The sequence below is a fragment of the Anser anser genome (genome assembly GCF_964211835.1).
Source record: "Anser anser genome assembly, chromosome: 12".
In the NCBI taxonomy this organism is placed as follows: Eukaryota; Metazoa; Chordata; class Aves; order Anseriformes; family Anatidae; genus Anser; species Anser anser.
Window position 1 is genome coordinate 18,806,979 of NC_139733.1, and position 20,655 is coordinate 18,827,633.

General features: G+C 51.1%; 1 long non-coding RNA gene across 2 annotated transcripts in view; it reads right to left on the reverse strand.

Moving 5' to 3' along the window:
• Nucleotides 1-275: 275 nt before the first annotated feature.
• The window catches only part of LOC310880035, a 32,108-nt gene continuing 11,728 nt past the window's right edge, over nt 276-20,655 (reverse strand). For both annotated transcript variants that reach the window (XR_014571343.1, XR_014571344.1), the window contains exons 2-4: nt 3,212-3,452; nt 2,957-3,090; nt 276-2,702 (exon numbers count right to left, since the gene is read on the reverse strand). This is a non-coding gene — a long non-coding RNA (uncharacterized lncRNA). The remainder of the gene's footprint in view (nt 2,703-2,956; nt 3,091-3,211; nt 3,453-20,655) is intronic.

Consider the following 20,655-nt stretch of genomic DNA (forward strand, 5'->3'; position numbering starts at 1 on the left):
TTTCTGTTCACAGAGCTGCCCAGCTGAGTTTCCCCAGGTGATGGTGAAGCAACAAGTGTGCAAACCCTCTGCTCTGCGCGTGGTGCTGTTCGCGTGCACCTTGCTGAGCAGCCTGGGCACTGGAAAAATCAGATCCCCTGCTCCAAAACGTGGCCACAGTTTTGGTTATTTCCTTACACAGAAGCATCACCACTCAGCAAACAGCACAGGCTCCGCACCAAAACCTCTGCATTTATCTCCAAGACCCCAGCGCCGAACGTTTCAGCTACCTGCAGAAAAAAAGCAACTGGTCTTAAAAAAATCATGTCATCCTTTTTAATACATGCTAGGCAAATTGAATTCAACGAACTGACAGCACCAACCACAAGCGCCCCCATCTCCCACAGGAACACCCACGACATCGCCTGCTGAGCCCTTCCGTGCCAGCCAGCAACCACGAGACCTGGCCCTGATGCTGGGGGATTTACTGCCTTACGTGTTTATTCTCTTGGTAAATTCCTACCAGGCTGCCGTTGACTTTGTATAGCGATAACTTATCGGGGTGTTGGGAAATGCACCATCTGCCTTAAATCACTATTCCCGTGGTAAGTTCTCACCAGGCTTTAGTAACCTCCAGGGGACTGCTTTGCTTGTCAGCAATGGGATCAAATATTCCAGATTAGCCCTCTTCTGAGAGGGTTATCCGAGGGACCAGAAACCTGATCCAAAGCTTCCTGAAAACACCCGGAGCCGCTCCTCGCTGGAGGAGTCCCCCCAAGACCAGAGGAGCTCTGCAGGGCTCGGACCCAGCACAGCCCCACAGACAGCCCCAGCTCAGCACCGCTGGGACACCCTTCAGTCAGCGCTGCTCTGCCCCACCTGCATTTTGACTGACCAAATTCAGGTCTGTTGCAGCCAGAGACTTCCCAAACCGGTATCTAATAGGAGAAAATTGGTCTCGGGCTAGAAAGGAACATAAGTTAAAAGACACCACAGAAGAGGACCATTTAGGGGATGATTACCCTTCGTATTTCACAAGCTGCTCTCAGCTAGAGGCCGCCACGGTCCCAATCCTGCATTCAGACCCAAGGCAGATCCCAAATGTCTCTCTGCAGCTAAAACATGAAGCGTGCTCTATGTCAGAGATTCCCTAGGAGGATCAGTCCTTTCCACAGTCCGCAGCCACTACATAATTAGCATTTTCCTGCTTTGTGTGTTTTAAAAGCCTGCCTGGCCCATCCACCTCTACACCAGCAGATTTTTAGTGTTAGGAAGCCAGGATTTGTCTCACAAGCACTTTTTCCATCTGTTCCTTAATGCTCCCAAAAAGACAGCAAGACGACAGACAGAGGTCGTGCTCTGCTCTGTTACTAGAAAGTCAGCCCCGAGCAGTTACGGTGGGAAAGCGCTCGGCAGGCATGGCAGCACATGAGGTCATCGGCTGAGACACCTGCAGTAGCTTAGGTACTTGGATAGAGTGGAAAAAGTGGCCTCTTCCAGGCCTGCCTATGGTTTTACTTGCCTCGAACAGGGATTTCTGCTCAGACGTATATAGATTAGAGCTGAAAAACAAGCTGGTCTGAATTCAAGACCATCCCACCAGCGTATAAGCAACGCTCACGTGCCAAAACCTCAGCTGGGATTTTATTTTTGCTCTCCATCTCCAATGATTTAGCTGCAATTTTATTGATTTTGAAAGAACGGACAGAGCTAAGTAAGCAGGATGCGGGGGCAGCCAGGAATAACTGGTGAGGGAGAGAAAGGGCTACGCAAAAACCCACCACATTACTGGAAGATCAGAGAGCGCCTGCGTCTTCCCCCACCTGAATGGCAAAGTTCCCATCAGTTTAAAGACAACTTAAACAATTTCTTCCATAGGAAGTCTAGATAAGTCAAGATATTAGGAAAAAGAGCCCGTGTTATCCAGAGGCTCGAGGATGACTTCAGTTTATTCTAGGGAATGGTGCCCAGCACACATTTGGTCTCGCAGAAAAGCAAAGCTACGTTTCAGGTAGATCCAATCTGCTCTGAAGTTTCGTGTGCTCCGGATGGGCTTTGGGGGGCTCCCCCAGCTGCACCACCCCATAGGGCTACACAAAGCCCCCCAGCCCTGGGGTGCACAGTGCCAACACCTCACTTCCAGCAGCAAGAGCTGCCGATCCTCTCCCTGGAACAGGACTGTTACAGACAAACCATCAGAGAGAGCACAGGGAAGGGATTAGTGTTAGAAATTAATTAACACAATGCCCAAACAAATGAGTTACATCCCAGTTTATTCTCTCCATCCCAGAGGGAGAATATCCTTATCAGAGCAGCTGAGGAAGCGAGGACAAGCCTAATAAAAAGACAAGCCGGGCTTCCGAGAGTTATTTTTAACTAATTCTCCCTTTTTGTTCCACGTCATTTTAATTAAAGGGTTGAAGCTGCAGTGAGAGCCCGGTCTTGCATTAGCGTTAATCTGCAGCGCCCTGCAAAGCTGCAAGTCTTGGCTGAAGTTGCAGAGCACAGCTTCTAAAGAGGCTGCGGCGATACGTGGCACAACCTGAAGTCTGGACGTGGTTCTCTAGCGGTCAGTCTGACCGATCTCGGAGCCCTGGATCACGTTTCTGAGCTGCTCTCTGCAAGCGTTGGCCGCTGAACTCAGCCTGCAAAAGCGTGCCTTGCCTTCCCTGCGCTGCTGCTGCTCGCCTTGCTCCAGCAGGAGCCACGGCACGCAGCACAACCTAAGGGAAGGCAGCCAACAGTAAGACAGCACGTTATAAAATGCAAGACGTACGAAGTACAAAACATTAGTTCCAGGATGAAAAAAGATTTCAACCACGGGTTTTGCTAATTTTCTTGGATGTGTAAGGAAAACTTAGCACTTTCTCCGAGTGGCAAAAGAACAGAGTCTCAGAAACGATCCTCACAGCTTAAATAGAAGGGGAAAGGGAAGGCTACCACATGCAGCAGCACATCACCCGACCACATTGCTTACAAATGCAAATGCAGACAATCCTGTTAAACAGGGTCGGAGCCAGTCTCCTGAGCAGCTCACTGAAACTGCAGGAATTTGCCCTCCAAGCTTTCCTTGAGTTGGACCAACGTCTGCTCTGGGAGATCACAGAGCACCTAAGAGATAAAGCAAACTCCTTCAAAAACTCGCTTTGATTAAGCTGCCCACGGGGACTCACAGTTATGGGATAAAAGCTTTGCCTGGGATAAGATGACAAAGAAGGGAGAAATCCATTACCAGTTGTCATTTGGGCTTCTTTCCATTTGCCTTTTGAGGTTCCTATGTCCAAGATTTCCTCAGCTACCCCAAAAGCTGCAAATCCACCGAACAGGAGAGCACCTACAGCAACACCAAGCCTCCCAGAGTCTGGGACTTCCAAGAAAAAGCCCAAGGGCTACTGTTGGTGAAAGCTGCAAACGCCGAAGATCTCATTCCCCATCACGACCAGGGAGGGCAGCAACTTCAACATCTAGAAACCCTGTGCGTGGACAGCAAGAGCATACAAAAACATTTTTAGGGCACAGATGAACCACGAAATGACAGGGGTCAGGACGAACACTTCCTCTGAGGCTGGACTAGCCCGTAGCTCTGCATCAGGATGCAACAAAGCAGACCTCCCTTCTCCCCACGCCCCTGGAGCAGTTAACACTGCAACGGAGTTGTCACAGAGACAGGAAGCAGCGTATTCAACAGCTGCTTCTTTTAATAAAGTGTTTTAAAAGAACACTTTCCTCCTCTATTTACCAGAAACATCACAGGCTGCCCTGCCTAAACGCAGTAGTGGAGCACAGGGGCCCAGCCACCGGTACCGAGCACAGCTGCTCCCGGTGTCCCGGTGCTCGGGAGCCGAGTCCTTCATCAGGTCTGTGGATCGTCCATCTGCCGTTCCTCCTGCAGCAAGCTCAGCAGCATTTGATCTACAGCAAGCCCCGGAGGGGGTTACAGCCCCTTCTGCAGAGACAAGTGTGCTCGGCTCCAGCGTATGAGAGCAGGAGTGCATTTTCAACCAACACACCAAGCCGAACCAGAAAGCATTTGTTTCAAAGCTAGGCCCTCAGTGCTCCTCCACCACTTGGAAAAACCTTCCCACAGGCCCCCCTGCTCCTCAGAGGAGCTGCAGCACAACCCAGCCCTATAAAAAAGCAGGTCCCAGCACTGGGAGCAGAGCGAACCCTGCACCCCTTCCCCAAGAGCCACCGACACCCCCAAGCTCTGCAGCAGCAGCATCCCGAAAGTAAAGCCTGCAGTAACTCTGCTTTTGCAGCTTGTTTTGTTCCTAGATGCTCCAAACGTTGTTGGAAAGGTTCCTGCTGCAGGCTCTAGGTCCATTTAACAACCTGACTAATAAGCCTATTTCATCTCTCAGGCTATTAGCGTGTCACGGAGCTGCGGCTCGCTGGAGTCATGGTGCCTGGCAAGAGAGGAGGCTCGTGCCAGCCCAGCAGGTGCCTCGCCTCCTGTCACCCGGGTCCCACAGAGCCCACCTCACCGGGAATGGGAACCCCCTGCTCTGGACTGTCCAGTTGCTGCTTTTCCCTGAGATGTATCAAACCATTCCCCAGGATTTTTTCCACTTCCCCAAGTAACAGACAGGCACCCGAATGTGATGTGCACGCACAAAACAAGCTAATTAACGGTCTCAGCCCCGATCAGTGAAATCAGCACGCCTCGAGCGGCGACGGAGCAGATCCGCATGCTGTGTTGCCAGACCTCCTCCTCCTCCCAAGCGCTCCCTAATCCCCACGCCAGCATTCAGCTCCCTGCTGAGGAGCTGCTTCCAAATTCCAGGCTCTGGGAGGATAATGCTCTCAAGATGGGAGCACCCACATCTCCCCCAGGCCTTCGGAGCTGGAGCACCTGCGCAGGCTGCAGAGCAGGAACCAGCGCGGGGATGAGGAGGAGAGCGGGGAAGAGGCGAGCTTTCTGCTCCCACCCAGACCTGCGGCGGCTCCCCAGGCACAGAGCAAAGACTCCCGCCAGCTGTTCACCCATGCCCCAGGCAGACGTTTAGTCCCAGTGGCCAAAATCTTCAAATTCAACGCCAAGTCTTCCAGCTGCATGGAATGCCTCCTGGACAAAATAAAGTACTCACTCCTCGTTGATACGTTTTGGTAACTCGGTGTGACGCGCTGCTCTCAGTACAGGCCACACAAGACCTGTATTTTCCAAGACACTTTCAAGGGACCTTCCCAGCTCTCACAAGGCCAGGCGATGCCATGAGGGCTCCCAGGAGAGGTGAAGCATTCCCGCATCCCACACCAGCAGCAGCTGCCCCCAGCCCTGCGTCCCTCCTGAGCTCAGGAGATCTGCCTGGTCCTGGACAGTCCCCAGGAGCACAAACCCAGCAGCTTCTTGCCAGGAGAGGACGGAGCCGAGCAGGGCTGTCCCCACCCTGCCACCCCAGGGGCTGGGGCACTGTTAAAGCACTGGGTCATGAAGGGGGACAAGGACAGCAAACCCCCGAGGAATGTGACAGCATTCTGGTGCGCTTTGGCTAAAGGAAGCCACAATCTACAGCCGCACTCAGGCAGGTTTTTATCTGGTTATGGAATTTTTTCCCCTTCCCCAAGAGGATCAAGGCAACAAAGAGCACAAAAGGGAGAGGTGGGAGGACTGCAGCAGCATAAGGCAGATGAGAAATGAGGGGCTCCTGCCTTTGATGCTTTGATGATCACGTCATTGCAATTACTGTGTTGAGGGCTCCGCTGTGTCACTGGTAAATAAATCATGCAAGAACATTAACTGTGCAGAGCTCGCACCGCAAGTCACTGCAGGTAAAAGTGATAAGAGAAGTCAAAGCATTTCAGACAGAGGAAAAACTCTGGAATACTAGAAAAACAACATAATGTGTACTTTGAATCATTCCTCTACAGTCTGGGTAGGTGCCTGTGCAGGGAGGATAATGGAGGCTGGCTTCAAGCACACAGCTTCAGGGAAATGAAGCCATCAATTAATCATGGGTATTCTGCTGGAGATACAAAGCATGAAAACCTGGAGTTGTCTTTGTGAGAGAGCGTCTGGTACTGCTTTCTGGAAACACCTCTCCTGGTACAGCATTAAGGACCGTGCAACGCAGCAATTAGCCTTCTTCATCACAGAAGATCCACGCGATACACCGCCTTCATCCTCCTCCTCCTCTCCCATTGCAATAAACGAGCAGATCCATCACAGCACAGCTACACGGGATTTCACACCCGGCTGTGCTGCAGAGTGATCTGAAGTAAAACACCATCCCAAATACTTAACAATCCATTGACTTGGGTTCCCTGACATGGCCAACGCCTGTTTTACAGACGGATCAGCAGACCCAGAGGTCAGAGATTTGCCCAGGACCTGGCAGCACTGCTCAGCCCCACAGCTCTCCCAGCCCCTGGGAGCAGACAGAGGGTGAAGCACCACCAACACACGGACCTTCGGCCACTCCTGCATCTGCAGCTTCACCTTCCCTCTCCCCGTGGCCACCGGCTCTCACTCAGCCTCAGCCAAGTCCGATCTCCTCGGTGCTGCCTGCCCTACAGCCCACGTGGCTCCAGCGAGGCTTTCTGCACGCCCGCTTTGCGATTCAGAAGAGCCTTAAACTCCTCCATCAGCTCAGTATTTGCCTATAATCCCCTTTGGATCTAAAGTGTTTATACAGTATTACTTGCAAGATTTAACTCAAAGATGATTAATTTGGTTCTGTGATTTTTGGCTTCGCTTTGATTTCAAGGCGGTAGCGGAGCGCCTGCCTTTCAATATCTTACGGACCTCTTCTGGAGTTAAAGCACTTGTGAATTTGATGAGCAGATTTGTAGCCCTGAAGGAGACTCAAGATTTTTTTTTTTAAACACCATCTCCACTTTTATCCACCCCATCACTGGTGCAAGGCCACTACATCCTGCGGTCCCGTTCCCAACAGCTGTATCGTGCTCGTTTCAGAGAGAAATCCAGCCCATCCCTCCTGCCAGCCTTTAAAGCCCAGACCCGGCGTAGGAGAGCAAACAAGAAGAGCAGCCAAAGCAAAGGTGAGAGGAAGGGGACAGCGTCTAGACTTGTGCTTCTGCTGCAAGCAGAGCTTTGCCACTTTGCTCACCCCACGCGGTGCCGTGCGGCTGGGTGCTCACCTCCCCGCGCCCTGCCCCGGGTGCTCCCCAGCACCCAGCGGGCTGCGGCCGCAGGCTCTGCTCACCCTGGGCATTAAAATTCCTGCCTGGAGGCGTAAAGCAGCTCTGCAAGGTGGGGTCGCAAGGAAATGTTACCCCACGGACGGGCCAGCAGGTATCCGGGCTAGTGGCACAGGCTGTCTCAGCTGGAAGCGCAGCCCTTCTCCTGGCTCCAGGACCTCCAGACTGCTTGAACAACCACCGGCCGGATCCTCAGCTGCTGTACGTCACTGGGACAGCATGCAGGCACCAGAGCTTCTCCCTTACACCACGCCTGACCTGCTGAGGCATCAGCAATGCCCAGTTTTACCCTCAGAAGCAGGTGCATGCTGAAGGTGCTCTCCAGCGGACTGTTTTTGCTAGGCCTGGGCAAGCTGCCTGAACTGGGGGAACTGAGCAAACGCAGGAGAGCAGGAACAAGATGGGCAGGAGGCTGCTCCAGCACAGCCCGGTAACCGATGTGCTGAGCTCGCAAGCAGGTAACTCGCCTTCTGCAGGCTTGAATCAGACCACAGAAAGTGTCTTCTTTACTGTCTGAGGCTGCCCACAACACAGAGAAGCAGCTCTCCCTCATTCAAGCCTCTGCTCACTAGCATCTAGTCACTTGAGCTGCGCTTTCCGGTCTTCAGCAATATCAGTGAAAGCAGAACTTTCCCCTTTTTTAAATGCTCCGTCCGCTTGCAGGTGGAAGCGCATAGCACCATAATCACTGCAGCCCCAATTTTCAGGCTTGTGACCGTTTCACACGAAGCCTTACACCCGTATGCAACCTAAACCACAGCGAGCTGCCTCTAAGCCGGAGCCCCCAGCTAACACCATTATCGCCCCTGTAAGACCAGCGTTTAAAATCGCTGCACCTCCAAACACCTTTAATTCCTCAACCGTAATTCCCCAACCTGCTGCCGCGGCAGCCAGAGGAGCGAGTCCTTCCCCCCACACAACACAGAGTGCTCCTAAAAAGCAATTTGTCATCAGAACCGAGTCAAGAAAACCTTCCCTGGCAGAAGTCCTCCTGCATTCAGAGTCAACACTGGTTACATTTCACAGTAATAACAGAACACGAGACATGATTACATTTTAGTAAAAGATCAGATTGCTTTACAAAGATCAATGAATCCTCACAGACCATGCTTCAAGCACCGAATAACGAACCTTTCAAGAGCCTAAACTGGTAAGACGTACCCAGCGCAGGAAAGCAAGGGCAGTTCTTAGTATCACTGCACACTTCCCCACCTAGCGATGGGTGCGAAGCCGCCCAGGGATTCCTCTGGTACATAGCCCGAGACAAAACAACCCGATTGCACATCAGCTTTACGAGACGATGCTCCAAGATCTTGGGAACGGCCTTGATCAGTATTCCCTGCAGGGACTACTGCTGCAAAAAAAAAAAGTGTTTATTATTTAGAGCAAAAAATAAAGCGGCTCTCTGCAGCTGAGAATGCCACCTTCAGCTTTAGAGAGGTCTTGATACAGTGTTATGCAAATGCCGTCTGCACACGCAGGATTGTCTCCGTGCTAAAAAAAACTCATAGAATAGTTTGGGTTGGAAGGGACCTTAAAGATCACCTAATTCCAAACCCCCTGCCACGGGCAGGGATACCTCCCACTACACCAGTGTTTCCAGGGTTGCTCTGTTTGACCACGAACAAAAGCTTTTCCATTAATTTCAACAGAATCAGGGGCTGAACCCCAAGTCCTTTATAAGCTCACAGCAGGTGACAGCCAAGTTTGCCGTCAAAGCTCTGCAGGACACGCTCTTATACCTGCCCACGTGCTGGTCCATGAGCATGGTTTGATTTGCAACCATTAGTTCTCCCAACAAGCTAAGCCACCAGATAGCTAATGCCCTCAAATCATTTACTCCCATATCATTTACAAGCAGGAGTCAAAAAAAGAGGGCATGCCTAGCTACAGGACTACTTACATAGCACTTGGTTGAATAGTTTAGAAAACTGAGGGAAAATTCCTTAGGGAAATAAGATACGAAGCGACTACGGGGATTTGTTTCTCGAATGGACAGGACAAAGTTACAGATTTCTCTTCTCATGCAAAAGAATACTGTTTCCCAGGAAAAGAATAAAAATATTTGATTGCACTATTACAGGGTTATTGTTGAAGAGAAATCAAGTGATGTGAATAAGTACAGACAGTCAAGCAAGCCTGAGAACAGGTGACGTTACATGTAAAATTGTGATCACCTCCAATGCAAGCCCTAATCACAGCAGGGCTATTTAGGACGCCCTATGCTGATTTCAGCACAAACCATTACCCGAGACCCTCACTTGGTACACATTAACTCCACCAGGCAGAGCTGTGGCATTGTATACAAGCCAGAAACACATGGGGTTGAGTTTGTAAGACGTTGTACCACTTGTTCAAACCTAGGAAAATCCTTTTCCTGCCAATTTCTTGGCTCCTGCAACAAAGCCAAGAAGCTGCAAGTGGCTGCATGTCATGGCACGGGCTAAGCCGGGGAGCCAGGAGCTGCTCCCTGTGGGGCCCAGCCTGGTGCTGCTGCACCTCTATCAGCCCCGGGATGCCTTTGCAAAGGGTGAGCATGGTAGAAAAAAAGGGAGAAGACATGTAAGTAGAAATTAAAGCAGCTTTCACTTATTGTTTTCAACTGTGACACATAATGAGGCTAATGCAACAAACCTGCCCTGCAATATTGCACTCCCCCTGAGCAGTCTTTGGGAGGCCATGTGCTGAGCTCACAGCTCCATTTTCTGTCCTGAGCAGCTCCATGGAAAGCAAACCAGTTACTCTGCACACACGTAATAAAAAACAACTGCAGTCAGGCTCTACACCTGCTGACAAACGTTTTAAACGCTTCCCCAGTAAGAAATACAGCAGCTGAATCCAAAATAAATTCTATTCTTCTATCGGAAGTAAGAAGAGAGCTCATTCGCTGTACTGCTTTTTTTTTTTTGTCAGCAATTGTGCTGTGAACGACTTTAAAAAAAAAAGTGTTCAAATGTCTGTTTTGTGAGGTTCCCATCCATCACAGGGCATTAGGGATGCTCAAGGGACTTTGCTTCAGCTTTATGGTGATTTAATGCAGAGGTTTGCCACCCTCCTCATTTCAGAGTCTTGGGTGGCATTCAGCGTCGAGGCTCAAGGGGGCTTCTATTTAAAACCACCTCTACTGCAGGGAATTCTGTTATACCACATTTTAAACACAGCTTTGGGAATAAGCCAGATGACTTCGTGGCTCCCAAGACACACAGATGCAGCGAGCAAGAAGTCCAAATCCTGGTGATGTCTCCAGTTGTGACCCAGAGAAAGGCACCCTCTAAAGTTTATGAAAACAGACGATAAACTGAAGAGGGGAAAAAATCAAAGCAAAGTTAAAAATCCAGAGTCACTGGCAAAAGAGTAGGGGGGGAAAGGACAGGCGTGACTGGTAGAGAATAAAAGGATGGGAAATTCTTCATTTTAGCGTACATGGATAAGATTAAAATACATAATTACACACAATATTTTCCCCTGAGAAACCAAAATGTATGCCTGGTCTGCACAAGAGGGTAGCACAGCTGTGACAGAACAGGCCTGTAATTAGGTCTCCATTGTGCCATCCCCAAATGCAGCCTTTATGAACACACATCCCCGGAGATGCAAGTCCCACGCACGCACAGCTGAAAGCTCGTACGTCTCTCATTTGCAACCTTACCGTCTTCTGCATTTCATTTTGGGTTTGATTACTGGCTGCCCACAAGCATCTATTAAGTAGAATGAAGAAAGCGGCAGAGCAAACCCCAGCTCTGCTGTCAGACAGGTCCAGCAACGCAGGAACAAGGAGCCCGAGGCAGCGCCCGCTCGCCTCCCCTCCTGCCGAGGCACGCACGGAGCCAGCAGCCAGGGCTGCACCGATCCCTGCGAGCCAGCCAGCGCCGCCCCGAGGGGCTCCTGGGGGTACAAGGACACTGCAGGGCGTGGAAGAAGGCCGTACCCTCTGCGAGCCCTGCAAAGAAGGTACGGCTGCCACCTGGCAAGGAGCTGGGCTCGAGGTGCAGCCGCTCTCCCAAAGCAGGGCAGGTGCCAGCCGTCCCCCAGGGCTCCTGCACGAGCAGGAGTGGCCAGCTTCAAGCTGCTCCTCCAGCCAGGCCAGCAGCTCAGCTCTGAACCCAGAAAAAGGGCCTGTCCACACAGTGCCACAGATGTCCAGAAGACAGCAGAAAAGGTAGAGGACCTTTGCTGCAGCTTGGTTGCTACCAGCAAGCCGCTTCCCTGCCAGGGCAGAGGACCCCGCTCACCGATCAGAGCAGCAACAGCCAAGTTTCCTCTCAAAGATGTACTCAGCCCCTTAATAGAAAAATTGCTCCAAGATTTCTCTGTTGCTCAGGGATGTTCACAGCTGACCTGCTCTTCACACCCACTGACAGGGCGAGAACATGTCACAGGTGTCCTCAAAATGGCATCCATCTGGGAAATTGGTGACCTTGCTGCTCTGCCCTGCCAGCAGCCCAAGAAGGATATTTCTCATTCCTGTCCTCGGCAGAGACCTCCCCGGGATTATATTGTACCTATGTGCCGTGCATTCCTGTTGCACTGCTATAAACATCCCCTTTATGTAAATGCACAGCTGGGCATAGAAGTCTCAACCATTTTTGTGCATGGTTTGGCTCTTTCCTCTGCAGTCAGGCAGTGCAGCAGTAATTCAAACAGATTTGCTGATCCTGTTCTGCAAGTGCCCGCACTGATTTTAAATCAGGAGCTGAAGCCAGCCCCCCAGGTCAGCTCACATCTCAGCAGCACAGGAAGCAAAACCACCAGGAGAAGCCCCAGAGACCACACGGTGATGGGGAGAGGGCAGGGGGTGAGAAGGGAAGGATCGATCTGCTCATACCTTGTGAGAGCGTCTGAAACGGAGAGCCTGAAACAAGGAGAGAAAAGATGATGTGACAAATATTTTGAGCGAGCAGAGCTGGTGGATAAGCTGTGTGCAGGCTCTCCGTGCCCAGCAGCGCCTAGAGCAGCAGCATGCATGCAGCAGGATAATGTGCTCGTAACTCACAGGAACATCGGCACATGGCAGCGCTCCTGCTCACTGCAATAGCTCCCGGTGTAATTTAGCAAAGACATGGAGCCTGGTCTATCATATTTCTCCCTCGGAGCAGCAGCACCGCTTTTCAGCTGTTGTTCATTGTTATTTTGGAGCTGACTTAGATTTTCTAACAGAATTCACAAGAAGGGGCTGCTTGGCACTGCTCTGCACGCAGGATATGTAGAACAGATTAAAAAGTCACCTTAGAGCCGTTAAAACAGGAACTGACAGAAACGCGGCTACAGCTCCACAGCATGTAAAATTTTTAAATCCTCAGCTCTGAAAATTTGATCCTGAACTCCAACAGAATCCATCGGTCCTATGTGAACTTTGGATTCAGCAACCTCTTCATGAGAGCAGCAACCCAGGCCTGCTAGTTCAGAGCAACCCTGAAAGCCAGATGCTCCACACAGCTCCAAATTTCACCAAGCATCTCTGATGCAAGCACCTCGGCACACATCCCCACACAGCAGCACTGGAAAGCCTTGAGAATTCATCACCCACTGAACACCGCTGGGCATCTAACAATGAGCTTTCAGAAACACAGGGCCATCAGAAGGCGACAGTCTCCTTGTAGCACTGGTGTTATAAGGACCCTTGCCCAAACCCGTGGCAGATGCACCAAAGCAGCCTGGTCAGACACCACCGCGCTCAAGCCCCATCCAACCGCTCCAGCAGCGGACAGGACGGTCTTTCGAGACTTGTGTAACGTGAGTTCAGCCCTGAGATAACTATGCAATCACCTGCCACTTTGCAATAACCCCCCCGTTTTCTGTCTACTTTACAAGAAGAAATCCACAGCAACCCAGGACAGGCCTAGCGTGATGGCAGTGACTGAGCACCGCTGGAGGGAGGAACGTTTCTGCTACTACAGCAGTCAGCAGCTACGCTTTCTGCGGCGAGTCCTCAGCACCGTGCAGATAAGCCCGGCACTGCTGCCTCCAACAGCTGAGGCAGCTCCCAACCATCCGACTGCCGCGTGCACCCGCAGAAACCCCGCAGCAGCAGCTGGAGACGCGCAGGAGCAGGGGGTAGGGAGGCCAGAATTCAAGGCACGAACGCTGCCGCACCCGGACCCGGGGCAGGGCAGTGCCAGCGCTCAGCCACAGCTCCCAGCGGAGCATCGTGCCCTCGGGTGCACACGGGGCCACCTCCGCCCCCAAACCCAGGCCCTTTTTCTGTTAGGCCAAGCACAAAGCGTTCTCGCTCTGCTGCAGGTTGGGTGCAACCCCTGCACCAGGCTGAGCAGCCTCACGCAGGCAGCAGGTGGAAAACCAAAGCAGGAACAGCGCAGAGCTTTTGGTAACCAGCTTTTGGGGTGGTTCTGACAACGCCAGGTCAGAGCTGACACTATTGCCCGGCTTTCACAAGTTTCCCAAGTCAGCTCCCTGCCCTGCAGCCATTTCAGCTTTTCCCCTCAAACCCAGTACCCATTTCAGGCTAGGAGCTAATTTGGGGCAATTCATTAGGCTACTGGAACTCAGGCAACAGCAGCTCCAGCTGGGCCTTTCCTAAATGAATCCTGCACAGAAACAGCACCCCACCCTTGCAAAAAAAGTTAATTAAGGATTCTTTTGCCTGCTCCCAGCAGATCATAAGGCGGATGCTGTCAGACAGGTTTGCCTTCTGTTATTACCAATTTCAGCAGCAATTCATCTCTCCTAATCCCATTTTGAATATCAGGTACTCAGACACGTATTAGAAGGAAGGTTTACTGTAACCACCCATGCAGCGCTCGTTGAGATGGAGCTCAAGGACAAGGCAACTACGTCAGGATGAATCGCTCTCCCCAAATTTGGGGGTTGTGCCATTCCTCTAAAGCCCCTCAGCCCTCCAAACATTTGCTCGAGGTTTACTTTACATTCACGGTTAGTTTCCTAAGAATGATGAGCATGCAAAACACATTCCTCTGTTACGGGTTGTCTTCAAAATTTGGGTAGATACAGCACATCCCTGCCCAGCTCACAAGAAACTGTGATTCTGGCCTCACGAGCAGAGCTTGAGGGACAGGGCAGGGCTGCGTGCCCATGGCCGAGCTCTGTTTTAATCAATACCTGCATCTTTATTTCTTTTAAATGAAGTTAAATGCGCTTTAATTGAACGTGCACCTGTTAGGAGCGCCAGGAGCGCAGTGCTTCGGAGAACCACCACCTCATTTTCGGAGGAATGACTTCAGTAGCGCTGATATTGCCAGCCTGTAATAACAGCTCACCGAAGCTCACCGAAGGCATGGGGGGAGGCCGCAATTTAATTCCTGCTCCTGTCTTGCCCCATCCTCCCCTTAGGCACACAGCACAGCTTCAGAGAAATTGTTTGCTTGAAATAATTGCACACCGAAGGGACAACCCCAACTTTCAAAGCCTTTTGTGCTTGAGCAGGGCACAAAGCACCATCGCTAAACGCCTCTGAATCCTTCCTCCCCCGGAGAGAAACGCCGCACTTCATCCTACATCTCTGTTATGCATACCAGATCAGGACGTAGCACAAAGAGCTCTTTAAAGCAAGAAAGTCACGATAAAACAAAACAACTGGAAGTTGTACGTGAAGTTATATACAGGTGTAAATAAATCCTTTCCTTGAAGCCCAGGCCAGCCCCTCGGAGACACCAACGCTGAGCAGCCTCCTGCAGGCACAGAAGTCCCCCTGCTTGGCTCCCCATCAGTGTCTGGTCCCAAACGTACTCTGTTGTAGTCACTGCTCTGCCTCGAACACTCCTGCTTGTTGTTCAGGCCAAAGCGCTGGTGCCTGGCACGGGCTTATCTGAAGAATTTCCTAAAATGGAGCAAATCCAAACCAGGCTTGTACCTGTTTTCTCAGCCTTCTGCACTACCACCTCTTGTAACACTGCACTGAATGGGTCCCCTGCATTGATGTCTGCGCCCACCAAATACCTGCCAGTATGTTTCTTTGCACTGCCCAGTACAAACCTTGTGCTTTGGTGGTTATTTGCACACCCAGTCTGTGCTGTGAAAAGCCTCACAACATCACCTCTTTCACTCCAGGAGTCACCGCGCCACTTACGTGAGCCATGCACATGAGAGAGACCACTCACAATTAAGTATTTCAGGCAGACCTTTCCAGTTCACCAAAAAATGCTTTAAGTTTTCCTTGATTTTTCTTCCCTTCATCTTTCCTTTCCTTGTTTCTCCCCCACACAACCAGCCTCTGCATCTCATGGCAGGAGCCTCAGGTTCACGCTCCGCAAGCCTACGCAGCGCTTCCCAGGACCAAGAGCGGTACCGATGGGCTAACTCCGGGAGATCCTCGTGGCCAGGAAGGCTGTGCTAAACCTACCTGGCAGCCAGCACCAGGCTGGAACCAGGGGTCTTCCAAGCTTACAGGGGTTACGGCACAAATCTCATGGACCCAGGCAAAACTTGCACAAGAGCCACCGATACCAGGGACTGAATGCGATGTGCAGCCTAAAAACCAAAGCCCCCCCAGCCTGAGGTGATGGGCACCGCTGCTAGAGGCTGCTCCCACATCTGCAGGAGCCCCAGGAGAAGCAAGCAAGCTACGCCCAGGTGTCGGTTCATCTGTTACAGACTTCCCCACCAAACCACCCCCCTCCAAAGCCTTTCATTCCCTTCCAGCAGCGCCGGATACCAGGCGCGCTGGGAAGAGCAGCACCCGGAGCCTTATCAGCCATCGCTTCCTGCACAACAGGAGCTCCCACTCCCGCCCGCCCCGGGAGGCACGGCCGCCCCAAAGCCTCCCCCGGGGCTGGGAGAGGCCCAGGGGCTGGAGAGCACAGCGTGCGGGACCGGGAGGTGCCTGGGGGTGCAGCTGGAGACGGCAGCAGGCAGGGCCCTGCCCTCCCCGGGCAGCACTCACACAGAGCTGCAGCGCTGCCCCTGCCACCGCCAGAAGCTGGGAATAGCCGAGCATCCTGCAGAGCTTCTGCGCCAGCCCTTGGGTACAAGATACCAGACACGCGGCACGCTTCACAACTGCATGCCGAGCATGTGCCTTACAGGCAAAGAAAACATTTTCCCTTTCTTCCAAGTTTGTTGTAAAACAACCTACTTGACTCATCTGAGTAGGAAGAGCAGGGCACTGGGCAGCACCCCGCAGCACGGCTGCTTGCTAGCACCGAGATGTTCTTCTGCAGAAAGGCCTGGAGTTAGTGATGGGCTCCATCTCCTCTTCCTCCTCCGGATTCCAAGGAAGCAAATAAGACTTCCTAGGAGAAAGGAAGCAGGAACTTCATCTGCTATGCACCCACCACATCCAGCGGCTCGGCACAGCACTGCTTCGCAGCCCGAGGCTGCAAACAAACCCCCAGGGGCAGGAGGAGGCTGCAGACAAACCCCTGCATGTCAGCACCAAGCCCACCTGCAGCTGGAGAGGCGAGGAAGGCTGCTCAGCCAGGCCGTACACATGATGGCTCCTGCCTTCCTCCCCGGCAGCCTGTTGTCTCCATACCATGCACTGAAACGCTCGGTAGCTCCACCACGGAGCAAAGCAAGCCCACCGTTATTTCGGGTTAGCTGTTCTGCACAGGCCAAAAGACCTCAGCACTAGTCCGTCAGTTAGGGGCTGAGCAGTTCGCAGGAACATTTAAGAGGCAGGACTGCAACTATAGAAGCCAGCAGCACACCAAAAATAAAGGAGAAAACACGAAATAACTTGTGGCACCTCCCAGCACAGGCTTAAGCCTGCAACTATCGCCCTGCGTGCCCCCAGCACATCCCAGTCCAGCTCTCGGCTCAGGTCCCAGCTGAGGGCACAGCACACCTCCCAGGCCTGCCTTCATGTGTCTGCACTGGCTGCAAGGTACGGGAACAGCACAACGCCCTTCTTCGAGACAAACAGCCACAAGAGCAGGAAACCTGCTCCCGTGCTGCCTTCAGCAGGACCACAGACAGCCCAGCAGTGGTCTGGAAGAGCACGTCAGGTTGTTTTTCCACTTACCTGGAATCACTGGGCGAAGCTTTTAATGACAAGCTGGTGGCCAGTTGGTTCCCTGCAGCATTCCCACAGTTGCCACTCCGAGTTACTTCGCACAAGTCCCCTTTGTTTTTCCTCTGGCTGCTGCTCCCAGCCCTGCCCCACCCAGGGTTAGCTTTTCTCGACTTTCTTTTTTTCCACGTTTTATTTTAGGAGGACAGGGCTACAGAACAGCGCTAGCATGTCAAAACAACAATTACAACCGTGCAGAGGAAGTGCCAGACAGGCAGTGTACCACAAAGCACAAGCAGACACCCTGCACTGAAACGGCGGAGCTGGAGACAACTGTTGGAGCAAACAGGGAGCCTCGCTCCTGGTGCCGCTGAGATCCCACGCAGCTACGCCGTAGTTGAAAGCAACGGTGGCACTCGAATGTGTCTGAATACACATCCCGCATCTCAGCCGCTGCACACCCCAGGCTACAGCCAAGTCGTGTGGAAGAGATGGGAAAAGGGGACAGGATTTCCCCTACAGGAAGGAGAAGAGGCGCAGTGTGCCCTAGCAGGCACATGACGCCGTGATAGGGTGCAGCTGCTGAAGGAGGAGACCTTAACGCACTGCACCGGCAATCACAGCCACTGGCACAGGGTTAAAAAATCAGGTTCGGGCTGAAAATTTGTGGTTAAAGTTACTGAACTCACCTGCCCAGTGCTGGGAGGGGAAGGAGCCCAGCCAGCAGCCAGGATCACCCGGGTCAGCAGTAAACCCCAAAAGTACACCTTCAGTAAGCCCCAAAGCGGGCTTAGAGGTGGGCTCACTTGAGCTGAATAGTTTTTAACTATGGACTTCTTCAAATACCTTTTCTTATGAAACCTATTTAACAGTAAACCAAAAAATATCTTACATGGCATGCAGCACAGCAAGACCTTCCTTTCTCTCCAGTTTATTTTCACACTGGAGACCTTTCCCTTCTAATCCCACCACAAACCCACGTCCCCCTTTGACTGGGAGTGGACAATCAAGGGATTCCTATCACTGGGGTCCACTAAAACAAATGGTGCCATACATCACAAGTCCTCCTGTAAGTCAGCGGTAATAAAGCAGTGGTCACTAAGATTTTTAAAGACAAGCAAGGTTTGCAAGGGGAAAGCAAGATCTTCGATCACACCGGTAACCCCAGCACAAACACACACCCCCAGTTCCCCCCCCCCCCCATCTGCTCTCAGGCAGATCTGGAAAGCACTCTGTTTTATTCTCCTCCCCCAGCAATAATCAATTCAAAGTGACAAACTTTGGAAGCTTCACTTTGGCACGTTCCTTACCTGCTTCACACTACTGCCTATAAAAAGCCGTCAAGCCAAGCTTGCCGGCGCCCCCGGATGCCTCAGGTTAACTGGGACCCGTTCACTTATTAGATTTCAATTCCAGTTCACCTCCTGTTCCACGGAAAGCTTATTAGATGGCTCCTCTGTTGTTTCCAGCAGAGACTCAAATCCAACCCTTATGGCGATTTACTTGTAAGTGCAATGAAGGCTAAAACATGGAAAGCGAGCTATGCTTTGCCAAGAGCAGCAGACTCACATGGTCAGCATTAGGAAATACTGACAGATAAGCACATAAACATTTGCTCCGTGCCAGATAATGCATCAGCATCGAGGCTGCCAAACAGACACCTCCTGGAGCTTCCCATTTCTGACTCCCCTGCAAGCAGGATCAGGTTGTGCTGTAGAAATGATTAGGAAACATCACTTCTCCGAGCTTGTTCCTGTGCACAAGAGCAGAGACTGCTAAATCAGGAGGTGAGATTCATTTTCGATGTGGAGACAAGTGTTAAAAAAAGTTCAGTTCGTTACCTAAACATTCATTTCGAAAGATCAAAGAAAACTGAGTCCAGGTATCCAGAAACTCCGGTACATTACCTCCACAACAGGTACACATCTCTCCTTCTACATTCCACTGACAAGCACACTTTCAATAAACTCCAACTGGATTTTAATGGCTACAGCATTAGAATCAGCCCTATGCTAAGCTTTTTTGGTATCGGGGGAGGAACAAGTGTTTAAAAACTGTTGTATTTTACTGTAAAGCTACGCAAGTAATATGGTAGAGGTTGGAAAGCCTCCCACTGCAGCACATCCTTTTAAAGTCCCCATGTTTCACCCTTTTGCTCCATACGCAGCTTTCACACATGGTGCAGTCACTTTACTGAAGGAGTATTATTAAAGTTTTGGTCATTTAGAATTTGCTTTCAGCCAGGTTCTGCTCCTAGGCATCATTCCTGCAAATAAAGATATTTCCTCCACATTATGCACAAGAGGAAAATCAGTGTCAGAATTAAATATGCTTAAATTGCTGGATCTGCATTCTGGAGGGGTTATTAGTTTGCTTTCTAAACTAGGAACATAAGTCTAAATTAAAATAGAAAGAGTAATGAAAGATTGTCTTCCAACTAAATGAAAGTAAGGAGAAAACCTCCATACCATGAAACAACTGTTAGCTACCCCCGTGAGTTGGGGACCAGCGTTTTGGAGATGCTTGCCACACTCCAGGTACATGTTTCCACCACAAATACCTTCAGGGACAAATGTGACAGATCACATCGAGGTCTAATCTCTTTTAATCTTTTGATATTTAAGGCACTTTACCTTTAATTATTGCTTTCTTTATAGTTTTGCTTCAGACCAAGCTTTCTTGCACAACAGCTCCTGAGCATGTGTCCATCTGCTTTCCATAAGAGCCAAGCGAGATTCTTGGGACTGATGCAGCAACCGCGTTCCTGTAGCCCGTGCATTTAGCACTGCACTGTCTCTAGAGGTATTATGTCAGATAAAATACATCAATATGCTATGATCTCAGCCTGAGGCTAGATTACGGATGGCAGCTGCCTTTTGTGCAGCGCCCAGCCAGGTCTGGATCTGCCCCGCCGAGCTGCTCTCCTCCTCCTGCTGGCTTTGGGGGCTCCTTCGCCCCACACCAACCCGAGCTTGCCTCCTGCTCTATGCACCCCTACATCTTCCCACCACATCATCCTCCTCCTCCACCTCTTACTCGAGCCTTAAACCAAAGAGATGAGCACATCAAGCGCTGCCATATGAAAATACTCAGCACGCTCTGACCACAGCCATCGCCTCTGCCATGCTCTGTGGGCCAGGGCAGGCTGAGTCAAGTGCTCTCCAAAATACCCAGTGATTATTATTGCTTTCAGGCTTGTTTCTAAACAACAGAAAACAGTCTCTGCCCCAAGATGCTCGTAATGAGCTCAAGTCCTTCTAGGACTTCTTGGGAAATAAGGAGAAAGGATGCCCAACTATTTGCTGATGTTATTTAATCTACCATTTAAAAACAATCAAAATACTCCAGGAGTTTCCTAATCATATTAGGCCTCATTTCAAGGGGGGGGGGAAAAATCAGCTGGATCATTTATGAATAAAGCTGGAACACATGGGAACTGGTATTTCAGTAAAACTGTGCAATTCCACAGCTCTAAAGCACACAAACAGTATTCCAAGGAAATTCTTAAGTAAAACTCCAGGCAAAATTTTGGCCTCACAATTCCAGTTAATTTCAAGAGGATCACGATTTCACCATTGGATTTTCTCTCATCA